General features: G+C 39.5%; 1 long non-coding RNA gene across 1 annotated transcript; it reads left to right on the forward strand.

The window, feature by feature from the left end:
- The first annotated feature begins 1,058 nt into the window (after positions 1 to 1,058).
- LOC116274412 lies at positions 1,059 to 4,709 on the forward strand. Its single transcript, XR_004183017.1, has 3 exons — positions 1,059 to 2,775; positions 3,705 to 3,811; positions 3,999 to 4,709. It is a non-coding gene; the product is annotated as an uncharacterized LOC116274412 (long non-coding RNA).
- Positions 4,710 to 21,064: the final 16,355 nt, after the last annotated feature.

The following is a 21,064-nucleotide window of genomic DNA, read 5'->3' on the forward strand; positions in this document are numbered from 1 at the left end:
ACTTCCAGAACTCTGTTGAATAAAAGTCATAAAAGTAGACATCATTATCTTGTTTCAGGTCTTAAATAAAAAGCTTTCTTCTTTTTCTGTTCAGTGTGATATCAGCTATTGATTTGTCTTATTTTGCCTTAACTGTGTTGAGGTACGTATCATCTACACCTAATATGTTTTATTCAGATGTTTTAATCACAAAAGCATGTTAAATTTTTCCAAATACTTTTTTCCGCATCTAGAATAAAAAATAAAAGTGTCTAGCAGTAAATTTAATTAAAAAGATAAACACTCTCTACACTATAAATTATAAAACTTTGATGAAGAAATGGGAAACATAAAAAATTTGAGAGTTGTTTTTTGCTCATGAGTTATAAAAAATTTTGTTACAATGGCTATGCTACTCAAGGTAACCTACAGATTCAATGCAAACTCTAAAAATACCAATGACATTTTTTCACAGAAATGGAAAAAACAGGCCTAAAATTTATGGGGAACCAAAAACAAACAAACAAACAAACAAACAAACAAAAAACCTCCCCAAATAGCCAAAGTAATCTTGTGAAAAAATAACAAAGCTGAAAGTATCAAACTGTCTGACTTCAAAATATACTGCAAAGCTATAACAAGCAAAACAGCATGATACTGGCATAGAAAACAGACACATAGACCAAACTATTCAGTGATACCAGTAATAAATTCATAAACCTAGAGCCAAATAATTTTAAGTTGTTTAGAACACACATAAGAAAAGACAATATTTTCAATGAATGGTGCTAGGAAAATTGATTTTTTTAAATACAGAGGAATACAACTAGGTGCCTATCTGTTACCATATTAAAACAACTTAATTAAAAATAAATGGAAGATTTGAATGTAAAACTTATAAAACTCTTTGAATAAAACACAGAAAAATTCTTTACCAAATAGGACAGGGAAAAAACATTTTAAATAAGACCTCGAAAGCACAGGCAACAAAAGCAAAAGCAGACAAGTGAAATTACCGGAAATTAAAAAAAAAAATATATATATATATAGCAAAAATAACAGAATGAAGAGACAACTTACAGTGTGGGAGAATATATTTGCAAAATATATGACAAGGGATAAACATACAGAACATATGACTTAACAGCAAAAATAACACACAATTTAGTTATAGGCAAGAGACCTTAAGTGACGTTTCTCTGAAGAAGACATACAAATGGCCAAGTACATGCAAAAATGCTCAACATTATTAGAAAAATGCAAATCAAAGTCACAATAAGATACCAAACCACTCCAGTTAAAATGACTATAATCAGAAATGATACGTACCTGACCCTTTCAACAGGAGGTGTTATGACATATCTCTGGTCCTATCATTTGTGTGATATGACTCTCCTGCCTGGACACCGCCCACAAGGGGCATTGTGCCATACAGTTGGGCATAGCCTGGAAGTTATGCAACTTTTCTGCCAGGAACTTGCCTACAAGGAGAACATTGGAACATCGCTGCCTCAGCATTTAGGTTATATGGCTGTCATGCCTTTAATTACCACAGAGTAAATTTTGACATTTACCTAGGCACGGCTCACAGGCATGGTTATGACTCTCATATGTGGACCCCACAAAGAGGAGTAATTTTGACTCTTGTAACTTGCTTTAGAAACATGAGTGATGTCTTGGATCTCTTTGTGGCAAAAAGGTCACAGAAGATTATAACAGCCTCAGATAATTACAGCCCTTGGCTTGTACAGAGAGTGTCAAAACAGAACCCAGCAGAAGAGAAATTGTGAGTCTCATGCACACCCCACTGACTGTAAGGACTGTCACCATCTCACATATATGAAACCAACTGTCACACATGAAAACCGGACATGTGTGGTATTGTAAATCTCATCTCTGGAATATTCTCTCAGTGTGATGGTGAGATAAATCTTTGCTAAGCATCTGTGTGATTTGACTCTCCAGACTGGTTCCAGCCCATATATGGGATTGTGGTCTCTACCTGGGCCAACCTCTAGATAATGTGACTCTCCTGCCTGGGCCCTTCTCTCAGTAAGGACTGTGACTTTTCACTGGATCTAACACCCAGATGATGTTACATTCTTGCCTGGACCATGCCAAGGGACATCATTGTGACATATCACTGTGTCCACCACTTAGGTGATGTAACTCTCTCTCTGGAATGGACCCTGAACATGGGGTGGTAGTAACATCTTCCTAGGCCAGACACGTAGGTGTTGGCTCTCTTTTGCCAGGGCTATGTTTCAAGGAGGGCATTGTGACATATCTCTGGGCCTAAAAGTTAAAAGTTAAACCTGCACCAAAGGTGATACAACTCTTTCACCTTGGTCGTGTCCTAAGGGAGCCTTGTGACATATCTCAGGACCCAGCACTCAGGTGACTCTTCTGCCTGGGTTCTGCCCATGTGTTACATTGTGACATACACCTAAAGAAGCGCTGAGGTGATATGACTCTCCTTTTCTGCCTGAGCCCTGCCTACTGGGGACATTGGGACACATCTCTGAGCCTATGACCTAAGTGATGTGACTCTCTTCTTCCACCTGGGCCTTTACAATGGAGGGATTGGGACACATTGCTGAGCAGCACTTAGGTGATGTGACTCTCTTCTTTCCTGAACCAGGCCCACAAAAAGGGAATTTTAACGTATTGCTGGGCCCAGCACCCAGATGATGTCACTCTTCTGCCTGGATCCTGCATAAAGAGGGAATTATGACATATTGCTGGTCCCAGCACCCTGGTGATGTGACTTTCCTGAATGTGCCAGAGCCACAGAAGGTATTTTGACGTATCTTGGGCCCATTCTGTAGGTGTTTTGTCTTTTATCTCTTGGTTGGGTTTTTTCCACATGTGAAATTGTGTCCTATTGCTAGGTCCAGCACCCGTTAATGTTACCCTTCTTCCTAAGGCCTGCCTGGAGAGGGCATTGTAACATGTTGCTTGGCACAGCACCTAAAGGATATTACCCCCCTGCCTAGTTTTTTGCCCACAAATGGGATTATGACATATACTGCGCTTCAGTTCTCAGGCTTGATGATTAAACTTATACTGGGATTCAACCAACAGGAGATATTTGCCTCTCATAGCTAGACTTAGGGCAATAGGTAAGATTCTGAGTTGCATATTTGTACAAAGCTCACATAGTTTAAAACATGAACGTGTATTGTATAAACTTTTTGGGTGGTACAGAGAGTTTCATAACAGGGCCCAGCTGAACGTTAAGATTGTGACTTTCACCACCTCTTATGATAGTGTTTGTCTTGTGCATTTGATTCCCATCTTTAACCATTGTTTTCAGAGCTCCTGCTTGCTTTCAGACAGAGGCTACTCAGAGACAGTACGTTCCTCCCAGGAGCCCAGGCTTTACTCACCTCCACTGTGAGGCTAAAGACGAAAGTGCTACAGAGCTCAGAGGCTGCCTTATAGAGAGGGTTTCTATGCACAAAACTGAGTCTTGGTGTGTGGATTGGTCTAAATTACATTTTGAATTTATTTTCTCTCCCAATACTGGTAAATCTGGTGTTTGTAAAATAATGTCTGTGCCTTTTTTGGTAGTGGCCATTCATTCCAGAAAGTTTGTATTTCTTTCCATATAGATTTTCAGAGTTGCTACTGCTTGCTTTGGTTGTAATGATCTAACATATGAAGGTGAGCTTTTGTTATTGGTGACTTGGTGTTGTGTTTTTAACTAATTTTAATTCTCACAGTGTTCATCATAATTCCAAGAAGACTATGTTATGATAATATTTATGGACTTTGAAAATCTGACATAAAGTCCCCTGTTTCAGCAGCAAGTAAACTTTACTTTTTAAAGGTTAGTGGTTTTAGAAACTTGGACTAAACAACAGTCTGATTATTGTTGTTGAAATACATCCCAAGTATTATTATTATAGCAGCTGTGCATGCTCAGTTTTGTGTCTATATAATCATATCTTTATGTATTTTTATCTATAACTTTAAGACTTTTTCTTATATTTTTCTCATTTTTCCAAACAGTGCAGGCATATTTTTAGATATATTACACAAAATGTACAACAAAATTCTAAATATTTAAAAGAAGAGCTTGGCTTCCTGACCATCGTAAGTTTGTATTTTTTATCTCCATTTTAAATTGAATTATACATTTCAGGGTAAAGTCTTGTAATTATCTTTAAAAAATATTTGCAATGTTTTTGTCAGATAAATAAAACTAATAGTTTGGATATCAGATTTCCTTCCTACAATTTAAGTTTTGTAATGTCCTGTATAGTAAATAGCATCTTTTTAAAGAATACAATTTGGTGACTTTTACACATAGATACAGCAGTGAAAGCACCACCACATTCCAGATTCAAGATAATAAACACATTCCTCCCTCTCCAACGTTTTCTCCTCCCCCTTTCTAATTCATCTGTCCTTCTCCCTCCATTCTGTTATTCCCGTGAGCTGCCATTTCATGTAATGCAATCATACAGGACAGGTATTTTTGTTGTTCTGGATTCTGTAAAGTCAGCAGAATCATTTTCACATTGATCCATATTGTTTTAAATATTAACGGTTTGTTCTTTTTTATTACTAAGTAAAATTCTTTTGTATGGTCATGTGACAGTGTGTGTATCCTCTGCCTAAGAAAGAGACATGAGGCTTACTTTTTCCATTTGGTCTTTGTCCTGAAAACCAAAACCCAGAAAGCAGTACCTTTGAAAGATTTCTCTGTGTATCCTTACATTTTGCAACTCCATGATCAATTGACGGAAAATATCCAATTGATATTGTGTTTAAAATGGTTCAAACATGTAGAACATGAATAATAATTATTTTGGAACTCTTGTTAAAAGGAAAAATTACTGACATGAGACAAGTGAGTTTTGCAATTACCATCAACATTTTATTATAAAAATGTTCATACATACAGCATTGATTTGTTAACATTTTAATGAACATGACTTAACACGTATCTACCCGTCTTTCCATTCCTCCGTCCACTCATCATCCCATCTTATTTTAGATGTATTTCCAACTAAATTGGAGACATCAACATTAGCAAGACTAACACTAACTGGAATTCAGTATTTTTTTTTAATAAAATTTTCTTCTAAGGAACAGTGACACAGAAGAAAATATACAAATCTTAAGTGTAAGTTTATTAACTTTGAAACCAGCATACCCCACCCCTTTTCAAGATCTACAATATTATGTTACCCCAGAAAGTAAACTCTCCCTCTTCCCAACCGATCCCTTTCTCATCATAGGTTAATTTTGCTTAATCTAGAATTTCACGTATATAGATGCAGGCCATGCATGCCATAGATACTCTTTTCTGTCTACCTTATTCTGCTCAACACAATGTTTCTGAAATTATTCTCATTGTTGCATGGATTTCTAATTCAATTCTTTCGATTTAGGACTCAGCATATGTTTAGTCCTACCTGTTGAATGGCTATCTCTGTTTAATTCACCATCTTGAAATATTTAAAATTTAAGATGTTTCTAAGAACATACAGTTAAATCCTGAGCAAGCTATGTAAGAATCTTATCAGAAGCCATTATCATTATGAATACTGGGTTTTTAAAAAAAAATCAGGGAAAAGATTTATTAGCATAAGAATTATAAAAAAACTGCCATTAACATTATGAAAATTAAATAGGTTGATGTTCATTTAATAGAATGTCAACAGTTTTGGGTCAAAAATAAGGTTTTTTTTCCTTTGTGTTCTTTATCAGAAATGAAGTATGAAGTTTCACCACTTAAATAGAAAATTATTTCTAAACTTTTCTGCCTTATAGTTCTACTGTATGGGTGGAAGGAAAGCTTCTACTCTCTAAAGGTTCACTGCAGTAATAAACTGACAACAAACAGCTTAACAGAAGAAAAACATACAACCTTATTAACAGGCATAAACATGGGAGCTAGCGAAAAAATGAGACTGCAAGAAGAGCCAGAAGAGTCAGATTCTTGATGCTTAAAGAGCACCCTCTTCTCAGGGGAGAGGGAGATGGAGATGTAGGTAATTTAGAGAGGCACCACATGATTTTTTAGGGGAAATGAAAAAGCCCAAGGAACAAACAATTGGCCTGAGACAAAGTTCCTCTGAGATTGTAGGGAAGAGGCGACAAACTGCAGGAAGGTAAAAAAAAGAACTGCACTGCATCTCATGAGGAAGAGAAAACCCTCCAAATAATAACTAAGAAGTGTGTATGGACAGGGTAATAAGTGGTAATTTCAAATGACATTATTCAAAGTGCACGTTCCTGGTTGCAACTGGAGAGAGATCAGTATGTCAAAAGTCTATACTTGGTAAGAATTTGGCTGCTAAGTTGTACCATAATTTGGCTTTTAAGCCTTTTATTTATGGGTCAACTGAGCTCTACATTTTCTCTTGCTGTTCATTATAGTAAGAGTGGGCATCTAGGGGCTGAACCTTCTTCTGAACAATGATCTATAAAAAATACTAATATTACAGTGATTTTTTATATTCAAGTAAAGAGGATGTATGTTTTATGTTTACAACGCAGATAATTACACATCATTTAGCACTGTCCTTCAAGATATGTAGAAAACAGAAAATACATAAGTTATAAAGATATCTGGGCACATTAAACAGTACCTACCCCACTTACTTATGAACAGAGAATTTTCACTGTAAATTGGAGAAAATTTTTTATTGTACTGCTTTTAAATATTCCATTAAGAAAAGTTCAGTCGAGCTGTTTGACTTGGACATCCTTGCATCTTCTCATTTTTGTCCTTGTTATCTAGTCGTCTATCCCATTATCTCCTAAGCAGGGAAGTTGTGGGTGCCTCACAATGTTTCTTCGCTTCTCATTTCTTCATGTGTTTGACATTTCTCCTAGCTCTGAACTGGGCCAGCTACTTTTCCAATGAAACCGAGCAGTGGCTGTGGGACAGATGTGGTTGCTCTTTCATCTTTTTAGATCACCCATTGTTTCTATCAAAATCCTAGTACAGCTTTTGTTTCTATTCTATGTGCAGAAATCAGAAAAACATTTCTACAAAGAACTTGAAAGATGCTATTTCAATAAATACTTAAGGAATTTCGGAGGTATATAACCCACATCTGTGATAGGATTTGCATTGCATCTTGGCTATGATGAAAACAAATACTTTATATCTTAGAAGATTAAGATCATACAATATCTACATGGAATTCCTTGTGGGAATTCATTAATTAGTGAGAATGTTTTGTGTTAGGTTTAAGCCAGCCTCAGTGAAGCTGGTGTGAGGGAAGGGAAAGTGGACTCTGAGCAGAGCAGAAACAGAAGATGCTCCGCTGCAGATCAGGAAAAAGCAGGGAGTGAAATGTTACAAATTCTAGAACTCAGGGAACTGAAGGTAATTACTTCCTTTTCAAATTACCATCTAAAGATCTAATGGAGGTCAAATCTAATGGTGGAACTGCAGTCACTCAGCTACAAAATGTAAATGCAATGGGAATAACTGGATCCCAAAGTGGCAGGGGCCAAGTGGTGGCACTCAACCATCAAAGGCAAGGTGGGTGTAGTTACCATAATGGACAGCAGAGGCAAGATGGCAATCAGAATAGTCTGACTTGTGTAGAGCTCTAGCATTGGCTAATTACTCATGATGTTCCTAGAAGTGAAATTGATAGAATGCCTACTGCATTCCTACTTAATTTATATAAGGAGAAAACTTCTAGGTTGAATGGACAAAAGACTAATTTGAATTATAAAAACAGAGAATCATGGTGCCTCAATCAATTTCCAGACTTGAGTCAGTTTACAGACTCAGAACCCCTTGAATGAAGGGGAGGCCGGGTTTTCTTGAGGAAGGACCCCACTACATTACCGGCAATTTATGCAGTGAATCTTTCTCCCATCCTTTCCCAAGGACACCTCCAGCCCTTTACCCAGGTAACTGCATTCGGGAAAGGAAAATGATCAGACATTTTGGGGACTACTGTACACTGACTCTGAGCTGATGTTAATTCCAGGGGACCCAAAACGTCATTGTGACCTTCAGTTAAAGTAGGGGCTTCTGGCCTCCCAGAATACTTGGGTGAATTTATTTATTTATTTTTTTCAGAATCGAGAGGATTCGATGGTGCAAGTCTTGCAGGCCAGAAACATCTTCCTGACACTACTCCCCATCTTCTCTCCTGGCATCCTTCACCCTGTGGAAGGAGGAACTTTTCTCTTTACCTTCTTTCCAGTCCCTCCCTGACAGCCAAGCCTGGAGACTAGCGCTTCTGCTTTCCACTGCAGCCACAAAGTATGGGAGTGGCAGCTAGGAGGCGGCCTCCTGGGGTGCTCTTGCGAAGGTGCTTGGTAGGAGCATCTGCTGTGCTCTGCTCTGTGGACTTCGATCCTCCTGGGCAGAGGACACCTGTGGCGTTAAGGGGGGAGCAGGCAACCCTGCACCCTGGCCCTGTCCTGGCTGGCAGTTGTGATGTCACTGACTACCACCTAAGGTATCCAGGAAAGAAGGGGGCCAGGGCCTGGTCATGGGGGCACCTATTGTTCCTTGAACTTCCATTGGGGGGTGCATGTTTTAGTGAAAACTGTTGGTGTGGAGTGCACTGTCTTTGCATGAGGTGGGGGGCTCGGTGCCGGGTGCCGTAGTGAACCCAGAAAAAAGGCAGGGGTCCTTCTCCGGCTGTTACTTTTTTTTTTGAGACGGAGTGTCACTCTGTCACCCAGGCTGGAGTGCAGTGGTGTGATCTTGGCTCACTGCAACCTCTGCCTCCCGGGTTCAAGCGATTCTTCTGCCTCAGCTTCCTGAGTAACTAAGGCTACCAGCGCACGCCACCACGCCTGGCTAATTTTTGTATTTTTAGTAGAGATGGGGTTTCACCATGTTGACCAGGCTGGTCCCGAACTCCTGACCTCAAGTGACCCGCCCGCCTCGGCCTCCCAAAGTGCTGAGATTACAGGCTTCAGCCACCGCGCCCGCCCTGCTGGAACAATTTGTCGCTAGTTCCGGGGCTTCCCTTCCTCCTCTCATACCAGCCCACAGCCTAGTGTCATTACCTCTGCCCCTAGCAACAGCCTCTGCCTGGGCCCCCTCGCCCCCTCGCCCCCTCCCCACTCGCCTGTCTTAGAAAACTGCGACCCTAATGTTTGCTGAGAAGCAGGGGTGAGGTCCTTCCCGTCACCAACCCCCTCCCTGGGAAGCGGCATGTTTTCTGAGCCAAGGGCGCATGGAGGATGTGACCCACTCCCCGGCCAACTGTGAGGCCGGAACTTGGCGGCGGATCCCACTGCTCAGCGGGGCACTTTCCTTTCCAGGCAGGGAGGAGACTTGGAGGGCGCTGGGACCTTACCCAGCGCAGAACACAGTGGCCAGCGGGACACTTAGCAGGTGCCATGTGCTGCTGGCGACCCTTGCGAACTTTGCATTAGTTAGAGGTTATGTAGAGAAGGAAAGAAATTTTCCCTGCTCAGCCGATTTGTCCTCCCTCTCTGCTTATTGGTTAGGAGATAGAACCCAAACCCATATCCGCCATAGCAATTCACATTCCATTACAAAACGCTACCCAGTTTCCAAGCACCAGCACATGTTTGGGGAACATCGGAGGGATTTTTCTTCTTTTGTGGGTGGTGATGATTGTGGTTGCAGAGAGAGATAGAAGGGTGAATAAAAAATATAACGATCTGGTAGGTTGAAAAACCTATCTGGGATTTTTATCAATAGAAAATTGATCTCTCGTTTTGAAGAGTTTAAATTTAAGCTTAGATCTTTCAAAATCAGTGGAAACAAAGTGCCTGTTGGATAAGGATGCTGAAAATAGTGAGAAATTTCTGTCTTGAAAAGCCTTAAAATGATTTCTGCAAAGAACGTTTCCAGTGCACCCACATGTATTTTGAGAGGGTTTTTTCTTTTTCTTTTTCTTTGTCTTTTTTTTTCCCTTTTTTGATGGAGTCTCGGTCTGTCGCCCAGGCTGGAGTGCAGTGGTGCGATCTCGACTCACTGCAATCTCTCCCTCCCGGGTTCAAGTGATTCTCCTGCCTTTGACTTTCAAGTAACTGGGACTACAGGGGCATGAGAGGGTCCCCCCTCCCACCCCTTGTATACCTAGTTGTCTCTGAATCTGTGCACAATTATTCTGAAGGAAGTTTAATAGAATTGGAAGGTGAGGGAAAGAGAACTGCAAAGAGAAGGATGTGATTTTGTTTTCATTTTTTCACACTCGTGAAAAGCATCCTCTAGATTTGTTGTTTTTTCAAGTAGGCAGGTATAGTTTTGAAGCCATATTTTAATTAAGGAGTCTGAGGTTAAAGACCAAAGTCTTGGCTAAAACCTCTTTGAAACAACAACAACAACAACAACAAAACGCTTAGTTCAGTGCTACGTTCAAGATTCCACAGAACTTTTGCAGGAATGGGTATGAATTCCTTCCAAGGACCCTGTGCTCCATTTCAGGTAAATGAAGTTACGCTGTGTTATCATTCTTAAAAATACAGCTAAACAGGCCGGGCGCGGTGGCTCACGCTTGTGATCCCAACACTTTGGGAGGCCGAGGTAGGTGGATCACCTGAGGCTGGGAGTTTGAGACCAGCCTGACCAATATGGAGAAACCTTGTCTCTACTAAAAAAAAAAAAAAAAAAATACAAATTAGCTGGGCATGGTGGTGCATGCCTGTAATCCCAGCTACTCGGGAGGCTGAGGTGCAGGAGAATCTTGAACCCAGAGGGAGGCTACACGAGATCGCTTGCACTCCACCTGGGCAAATAAGAGTGAAACTCCAATTCAAAAATAAAATAAAAATAAAATAAAATGAAATAAAATAAAAATAAAAAATATATATATATGTGTGTGTGTATATATATATATGGCTAAACTGGTCACATGTTAGGGTGTCTTGTTTTTTAAAGGATTTGCTGGATGTGTAATACTTTTCAAAAATGCCACTGATGCTTACTGATATATAGAATATCATTCTCTGGGGTCTTCTAGATATAATTTTATTTCTCATCAGAAATTTAGACTCTAGCCTGTATGCATTAATGTATGAGTTATGTGATGGGGAATATGTATCTCACTGAGCTGGTACAGGTGTTGCACCCACCTCTAACTTGTTATGCCATCCCAGCAAGTAACCTTTTGATGAAAAGAATCTTTTATTTTAAGTTTCTTCAGGCAGACTCCTGGAGGTCTTGTTTGCATCTGACAGAGGTACACCGTGTTATCTAAAGCATTTTTTCTTTGTAAGAGAAAAATAAACCTTACCTGGATTAGTTCTTGCATTTGATCAATAGCTGTTTATTGGCTACCTGGTGTATGCCAGGCACTATACAACACAGAAAGCCAGCAGGTAATAAACGCAGCTGCCCTACATCGGCCCCCAACTCCTGGCCAATACAGAGACTGGTTTAAAGAGAGGCAGTTGTTAGTCTCTACAGATGATGTATGTCTACTGAAAGAGACTCATCCAGCCATGAAGAGGTTATTTATATCTGTGTTAACTGCCAAAAGTTAAGTATGACAAGAACCTATAAAATTTGGCCTTTGTGTGTGTGGGAGAAATGGAGGATGCTGGGATGCAGGTCAAGGAAGGCATCCCGTGGAAGTGACATTTTAACTAATATCTGAAGGATGGGTGACTGGAGGGAAAGAATGCTTCCGAGAACAGCTGGTACAGAGCCCTGAGGTTGAAAAGGTGGATGTGTCCAGGGAAGTGAGAAGTACAGTGTGTTTGGAAGAAGAAAAAGCACTGAATGAAGTAAATGACAGGAATGGTGAAGAAGTAGGGAGCAGAGCAGGCTTGTGAGAACTCTAGTAAGCTGTGAAAAGTGTTGGGCCAAAAAGCAGCATGATGATTAGCTGAGTACAGTGGCTCACGCCTGTAGTCCCATCACTTTGGGAGGCCGAGGTGGGTGGATCACCTGAGGTCGGGAGTTCCAGACCAGCCTGACCAACATAGAAAACCCCATCTCTACTAAAAATACAAAATTATCTGGGCGTGGTGGCACATGCCTGTAATCCCAGCTACTTGGGAGGCTGAGGCAGGAGAATCACTTGAACCCAGGAGGCAAAAGTTGTGGTGAGCCGAGATCATGCCATTGCACTCCAGCCTGGTCAACAAAAGCGAAATTCCACCTTAAAAAAGAAAGGGGCAGCATGATGAGATTTGCATGTTAAGGACTATTTTTACCCAGAAAATGGACCTGGTAAGAGGAAATAATAATTGGCCTTCTCTTTGGAAGGAATCAGTTAGAAGGCCAGTTTATGAAAACTCTGAAAAGCAATGGTGGCCTGGAGCATCGAGGCAGTAAAGATGGGAGCTCAGATGGATTTGATAGAGGTTTAAGATGTAGGAAAAGCTCACTAATGGAATGGTGTTGGGAAGGGATGGATGACTTTCTGATCTTGGCTTTTATAGCTGGGTGGATGCTGATGCCTCACTGATATTGGAATGCTGGATTAAGCAATGTTTATGAACAGGGCATGTTCCCTACCCTTTAAAGAGTTATGTACATGTTTTTCATGTTTTTAGCTTTTTCTCTACTTGTAATGTGTTTTAGTTGGTTAAAAATTGTGTACCTGGCATGGATGAAGCATGAAAAGTACTTATGTAACAGTGAAAAATCAATGTTATTTTCTTACCCATTAAAATAATTAAATGGTTTCCTCCTACCCACTTCTCCTTTTTCTTCTTTCTTTTTAATTTCTTGATACTAAGAGGCAAAGAAAAGATTTCTTTTATAGATGGCCTGAGCTTTTTAATAATTTTTAAATGAGATGTACACCTAAATTTTAAGAATGTTGAAGTTTGTGTTTGCTTTAATGGTGCTTTATCTGTTTGATTGTAAGCATCAACGTTCATGAAGAGAGACTTTTGGTAGGAACCAAGCTGGGACTCTTACGATGGCTTAAGTCCATCAGAGTTGTTGTGCTGCTACTTAGGAGCATCAGAACTCCTTTCATTGCCTGATTTTTCAACTTATTTCTTAATTGGAACCCCATAAAGAACATGAGTGGTCTTCTGATATCCTTAATGTCTTAAATATCAATATTTTACTTACCAGTAATCTGTGTGAAAATAAAGTTTATTTAGTAAACAAAACTTGCTGTGTATCTACTGTATGCTAAGATCTTCACTAGATCTATGGGTGCCAAAGAAAAAGATTTACCCCTTTTACAAATAGTGAAACTTATTCCCACAGAGTGATTGTCTAGCCAGGATTTAAATACTTCTGGTGATGGTAGACTTACAACCTACCCGTAGACACTCCTTGGGTTCCTACTATATTAATTTACTTTTTTTTTTTTTTTTTTGAGACAGAGTCTTGCTCTGTCACCCAGGCTAGAGTGCAGTGGTGTGATCTGAGCTCATTGCAACCTCTGCCTCCCGAGTTCAAGCGATTGTCCTGCCGCAGCCTCCCGAGTAGCTGGGATTACAGGTGCCTGCCACCGCACCTGGCTAATTTTTGTATTTTTAGTAAAGATGGGGTTTCACCATGTTGGCCAGGCTGATCTCAAACTCCTGACCTCATGATCCACCCACCTCGGCCTCCCAAAATGCTGGGATTACAGGCGTGAGCCACCGCACCTGGCCTAATTCACTTTTTTTTCCCCCCTGGCAAATAAGATCTTTCTGGAACAAGACAGACAATGATGCATTTTCTGCTGAGTTGGTACATGCTAGAAACTGGAGTGCAGACATGTTGTTCTGTGCTTTATGCAACTCAGGAGACAGTGTGCAATCTGACCCCCAGAGAGTTCCATTGGGGCATGCTTCAACTACTCAGCAAGTGGCCATCTTTTACATTAACGTTTCTGCTCCTGAGAGAAGATATCTGTCTCCCTGGGCTGCACAGCCATCCTCTTATGTGTGAACTGGGCCACAATCCCCTAAGACAATCTCACATGGAAGTCTTATCAGGACTCTCATTTTGGGTAATGCTTGTCTCTGATGTCATCCAAATGACTCACCAAAACCTCAGATAAACTCCACTGTGCACCAAAGAAGGTTCTCTTTTATGGTGTCAGTCCTGACAGATGCAACCTGAACATCCCTTTGGGCCCCAGGAGCACTGGTCTCTCCATTTTGGGGAGAACGTGATTTTTCATCTCTTGCCTGGGAGAATGGATATTTCTGAATAAGCACAACCAAAAATTCTATTAAGAGAGACACCACACTTTATTTCATTTCTCTATTGGATAAGATAAACTGAATAGGAAGAAAGAACACTTTAAAAAGCCCTCCCTACTCCTCATTTTAAAAAATTGGAATAGCCTGGTTAAGAGATGCTAAGGAGAACACTTCTAAAACTAAGCTTAAGTGTGATTTTTGAAAATTTACGTTGTAAGGTACTCTACAAATAACTCAGAGTCCTTTGCCTCACTGTGACCCAACCATATGTGTGGGTTTAGAAGTCTAATTAGAAGTTAGTTATAAATATAACTTACCAGATAATTGCCTTGTTGTGAATATCCAAGATTGAAATCAATAGTATGTTTAGAACCAATTTTTGGTGACAAGCATATATAAGCTAACGTTTGGATAAGTCATGCATAGCTACTTATTTTCAAAGAGTGCAGGATAGTGGTGACCACACATGCTGTCTGTTGGGTGGTGAATTTTTTTTTTTTAATTGTGTATTTGCACTGTTCTAGTGTTGGCTTCCTCAAGGCCCTGGTGTGTTGAGTTTTCTTTGCTTTGGGGTATGGGCATGCTTACATACAGCTGTCTTCTAAATATGTTAGACCATCTATTGTGGTAAGATTAAGTGAATGAAAGTTGAATGTATTTTCTGTAAAGTCCCTGAGAAAATTAATGAAATAAGTTACTAAAGAAATACATGTTTTCAAATTTTAGTGAGTTTACTTCAGATAAATTAAAAATTGTATCAGGTAAGCCAGGCCATGTAATGTATTTTAAGGATGTCTGTGATATGTTCATTCTTTGCACACTCAAAACCACTGTTGGTTAGGTGTGGTGGCTCATGCCTGTCACCTCAGCACTTTGGGAGGCTGAGGCAGGTGAATCACTTGAGGTCAGGAGTTCAAGACCAGCCTGACTAACATGGCAAAACCCTGTCTCTACTAAAAATACAAAACATTAGCCAGGCATGGTGGCACACACCTGCAATCCCAGCTACTCGGGAGGCTGAGGCAGGAGAATCAATTGAACATGGGAGGTGGAGGTTGCAGTGAGCAGAGATTGCGCCCCTGCACTCTAGTCTGGGTGACAGACCAACACTCCGTTTCAAAACAAAAACAAGCCTCCCAAAGTGCTGGGATTACACTCGTGAGCCACCATGTCTAGCAGTAAATGAAATTGTGTAAAAGCTCATTGGACCAGCTTGTCTCTAGGAGGTCTGGTAGTAGCTGTGTTTTGTGTCTCTTTAGAAAACTAAAAAAACAGAAATCCTGGCTGGGCGCAGTGGCTCACACCTGTAATCCCAGAACTTTGGGAGGCTGAGGCAGGTAGATCACCTGAGGTCAAGAGTTCGAGACAAGGCTGGTTAACATGACAAAACCCCATCTCTACTAAAAATAGAAAAATTACCCAGGTGTGGTGGTGGGCACCTGTAATCCCAGCTACTTGGGAGGCTGAGGCAGGAGAATTGTTTGGACCGGGGAGGCAGAGGTTGCAGTGAGCCGAGATCACGCCACTGTACTCCAGCCCGGGTGACAGAGTGAGACTCATTCTCAAAAATCGATAACTGGACAAACAAACAAACAGAAATCCAGTCCTAAACACCGGAAACTATGACATGCTTATATTACAAATGCATTTGTCTAGACTAGTTTTAAATAAGTTTAACCTACAACATCCAAGTTACAGACAAACTTTGATGAAAAGCATTTTTTAGCCAGGCCTGCCTGTATTTGCTTTAAATCAGATAAGCCAGAAATTAAGTATTTCATTTTCTCTTCTGCTTGTCGTAGACTTATTACCCCAGTAGGTGTCCAGTTTGATAAGTCAAGAATCTAAACTTATATTTTAATTTTTACCCTTTGTTGGTTGTTAGCTTTCTTATGTAGAAACACACTCAGCATGATAGCAGCAGGAGCAGAAGTCATAAGATCTAACAATTATTGAGCACTAGCTACCAGCATCCCAATTTTTTTCATGCATTATCTCATTCATTCACCACAGCAACTGTTTTACATAGAGATGTAGATGTAATTATTATTCTAAGGATTCAGATGAGGAAATAGAGACCCAGAAAGGCGGCCAGCTATTAGAACTCAAACTGCTAAGTGTGTCTCCAGGGCTGTGTTTCTGATCCCTTCCAGACTACCCGCCACAGAGTCATGATCCGTTCACCGAACAAACACTAACTGAAAACCTCCTGTGTGCAGAGTGCTCCCTGTGAGGCTCATCAAGGGAAATAATGGGCACACCAAAAGAGAAAAACAAGCGTGTCAGCACAGGGTTCTAGCTTCCAGAAATAGATTACAGCACATTCTAGCTAGTATTTGGCAACATAAGTTAGGCCTTCACTTCTGTGATGGTCAGGAAGAGATGGATGTTTTGTGGAGGGAGGGGCTTGCGGAGGGGCTGTTAGTACATGGAAAGAACTGACTGGGATTTGTATGCCCTTAGAAAAGGGGAGGTCAACAAGACACTAAAGCAGAAGGCTGGCAGAGTGAGATCCAGGGGCAAAGTAGAGTGAAACCTTGGACAAGTCCTGCCAAAGACTGAATTTTTACCCTGTTCTCATTGGAAAGGTTAGGGTGTGGAATAGAGATGGTCTTTCACATGGTGGAAGATGTCCTAGAAGTGGAGAAGTGGGCATGGACTCTGACATTCTGATGGTCTTCTGTGTGGTGGATAGTGGGGGACTCTCCTGTCTTTTAAAACCTCCCTTGTGGACACTTACTTTTAACCTCATTGAAAGTGCTGAGCCCTGTTCAAAGACTCATAGATAGCCTACTTTTGAAGAGACTTGAAACTGTGAACTTTATGTGTTTGGGAAATTTAGTTTTGTTTGGGTAGGGCCAATGCCTTGAGAACAAGTCCATTGTTTTATGTTATGAGAGGTTATTGTTATTTTACATAATAAGAAACTCAAAGTTTTGCCTCAGAATTTGTATTGGGGTGATCCCAAGAGGTTTATAACATGTGATATGAGTCAAGTAAGGGCAACAACTGTATTGACCTAATCACTAATCATATCTAAAAATTTGTCCAAGTTCAAGTGTGATAGTCTCTGGGAGATATTATTTTGTTGTTGTTTTTGAAGCAGGAGGAGTCACGTATACTGGAAGACAATGAGAGGAAGATTTTCTATCTCTCTTAGAGTGCGTTTGAGATGGGGGTCACCAGTGTGCCTCATTTATTTTATGAATGTGCCTGAGCAGGTTATAGAATTGGAAGAGTTTGCATTGTGAGAAGCACTTGAGGGCCTGTTTCCTGTTTTTTCCTCTCTGTGGATAAGGACTATCTTGAAACTAGCAATAAATAGAGAATTTAAGTCATGCATGTTACCAGCTCAATTATAACTGACTTACCTCGTGTATTTAGTACTAGTGTCATTATTATCATTGTTATTTTGCTAATGACAATGGGGGAGTTTTAGCAAAATAATAGTGAAAAGCAATCTGGATTAGTAGACAGGTATTCTGGCTTATTTTCTCATCTGTTGAATATCACCATCAGCAAGCTCGCATTGGGAACCATTTCTTGACCATTACCCCTGGTGCAAGGCTCTAGAACTGCAAAGATGGATAAAACATGGTTCCAGTTCTAAAACTCACCAGTGCCTCACAATCAGCAAGAACAAGTGGAGAACATTCAAGTGGAAAGAGAAAATGATGCTGTCAAATGTGGAGGGTTTGCGATGTGGGGGAGAAAGATGTGGGACAGGGAAAATGTACATTAGAGGAAAAAAACAGTTTAAGTATAGACCTTGGAGTATAAAAATATGAGGCTTATTTGAGGACGGAGTAGGATAGGAAGTGGAGTGTGAGTAGAGTTTGGAAGTGTTGTGCAGAGTTGTGATAGTAAGAGGTGTTGACCTTGGAAAAATGAATGGGTGATCGGTTGTGTTGGCTGCTATGAGCCATCAAATGTTTTGGAACAGGACCGTGATGTTAGTAGCTGTGTTTCAGAGAGAACACAGCTAACTCAAAGGTAATGTGTTTAGCAAAGAGCAGTGTAAACTTGGAATTTGGTACCCTCTTTGACAGAATACATTTTTCCTTTTTTAAAAGAGATTTATCAGCCCAGAATGTGTGGGCTTCTTTCTATACATGGTTAAATCGTAATGGAAAGGTGAGAACATTTATTTTCCACAAATAAAGTTCAATTAGACAATGTTTAAACTTCCCTAATTGTGTTTTAGTAATTGGTAATTATTTAAGCTCTTTGGAGAGGAAATCTTTAGAGGGGAGGAACTCCTTTTCTCAAAAACATTGAGAATGAACACTGGAATCTAATGGAGATATATATATATATATATATATATGTGTGTGTGTGTGTGTGTGTGTATCTATGTGTGTGTATATATATACACGTATGTGTGTGTGTGTATATATAGGTATATACACACACACATATATATATGACTTCAAGTGATCCACCTGCCCCTGGGATCCTAAAGTGTTGGTTGGGATTACAGGCATGAGCCACCACACCTGGGCTCCTAGTATAAATTGGTGTCGTACTTGTATATGACAGTTATTGCACTGTGCATCAGCAGCCTTAAAATGTGCTATATTTCTTAATATAGCAATTTTAACTAATAAATTAATCACTTATAACACAATGAAGTGGGTCATTTGGAGTAAATACTTGAGTTTTGTCGTCTCATGCCAAGGAAATTGAGTATGTGGATACACAGAAAGTGGGCTTAAAAGTGGAAGTTTAATCTGCAAAAGAAAGAGAAAGGAGAATAGCTCTCTGTCCTGGGAGGGAGAGGGTTGCCCGAGTGAACTTCTGCCTGCAGCAACGTGCACTAGATTTTATAGACTGGCTTGAGGAGGCAGTGTCTGATTTACATAGGGCCCAAAGACAGGTTGGACCAGGTGTGATGTTTACACAGTGCATAAGAAAGCTGGCTGCCCCCACCACTCTTCTATTATGCACATGGGGTCTTTGCCTGGCTGGTGCCATGTAGACTGCCACCATGTTGCCTGCTTCTTACCATACGCATGGTTTACAAAGGAAAGGGAAGATAGAGCCACCATTTTGAACATGCCTAGTCCCCAGGTAGCACCTTTTCCTATAGGCACCTATTTCCTGTTTCCTATTTCCTGCCGGCATTTATTTGTGCAAGCTTCCATCTTGCTTATGTATGTCTGCAGCTCAATTTTACAGGCTGCTCTATGTTAGAAAAGAAATAATTTGGAGGTTGTTTTTTATTAAAATTAAAATTTCTTTTTAACTCCTGTGTCAATATAGTTAATGTCATGGGAAACATTCATAATGTATTTGTATTTATGAACAAGCAAGATAGCAAACTCTAGTAGTTTTTTAAAAGTTATTTATACAAATGTATGCGGTACAAGTGTAATTCAATTACATGCATATATTCCATAGTGGTGAGACCAGGGCTTGTAGGGCATGCATCACTCAAATAATGTACATTATAACCATTAAGTAATTTCTCATCTTCCACCCCATCCTAACTTCTCACCCTATTATGTCAGGTGTCATACTATGCTGGACCTCAATGACCAACACAACGAAGATACATTAATTGTTTTCTGAGATGCAGTTTTGAAAATCAACCTAAGATAGTAGATGACTCCTAAGCCAATAAAACATTGCATTTGTTATATACACAGGTGTATGTTTGTGTTTGTGTATTTGTTTATACTCAAGAAATGTATACAGAGTCTTTCCCACTGCACAAACCTAAAAGTAAAGCCAAATGGCCCTATGCAATAAATATCATGATAATAACCTCAAAAAAAAAAAGCTTCGTCCAATGAATGTAAATTCAAAATAAAAAAAAAGAAACTGTTACTCCAGATGTGCAGGAATCAATATAAAGACACAGGAACCCTGAAAAAGCAAGATTTATGACACGTTCAAAAGAAAAACAAAAAAAATTTCATTGAAATGTCAGACTTCAAAAGACTTAAAAAAAATAGATTTTAAAGAAGCTCAAAGAGATGCAAGAGAAATCAGAAAACCAATACAAAAATAAATAAATATAGATAATGAATGAGAAATGTATCAAGGAGATAGATATCTTTTAAAAGAAATCTAAACAATAATTATAGAAGTTTACTGAAGGAAAAAGAAAATAGATTTAAAGATTCAATAATAGAAGAAAAGAGGAATCAAATGAATTTTCAGAACTTGAAAACAGATCTTTCAAAATAATCTACTCAGACAAAAATAAGGAGAGAAGAATAAGAGAGAATGAACAAAGACTTTGAGATGTTTGGGACTAAATATAGTGACTAAACTTACAAATTATCCATGTTTTTGAGGGGTAAAAAAAAATCAACATTTTGGAAAACCTATTTAAGAAAATAATTGAAAACAAAGTTTAAGAAAACTTCCCATGTCTAGCAACAGAGTTAGACATCCATATACAGGAAGCCCAGCAATCACCAGAAAAATACATTGCAAAAGGGGCTTCATCATGGCATATGATAATCTGAATATCTCAAGTCAAAGTGAAAGAAATAATTCTAAAATCAGTAAGAGAACAGCATCTAGTCATTTATAAAGGAAACCACATCAGACTAACAGCAGACTTCTCAACAGAAACTTCACTGGCCAGAAGAGAATGGGGTGGCACTTTTAAAGTTGAAAGAAAAAGAAACTGCCTGCAAAAAATTTTACATTAAGCTAGATTAACCTTCAAAAATGAAGAAGACATAAAGTCTTACCCTGACAAATAAATGCTGGGGAAACTGATTACCACTAGACTGGGCCTACAAGAGATGTTCAAAGGATTTCTAATATAAAAACAAAAGATTGATATTCACCGTCATTACAACATGTCAAAGTATAAAACAGGTCTTAAAAACAGAAAAAAAAATCACAACATGACAGAATTTTATCAAACACAAATATAAATAGATAAAATAAAAAGTAAAACAACTAGAAAACAACATGACAGAAACAAAACCTTACATATCAATATTAACCTTGAATACAAATCAAATTCTGCATTATGTGGTATAGATTTAGG

Source organism: Papio anubis, chromosome 4 (assembly GCF_008728515.1).
Source record: "Papio anubis isolate 15944 chromosome 4, Panubis1.0, whole genome shotgun sequence".
NCBI lineage: Eukaryota > Metazoa > Chordata > Mammalia > Primates > Cercopithecidae > Papio > Papio anubis.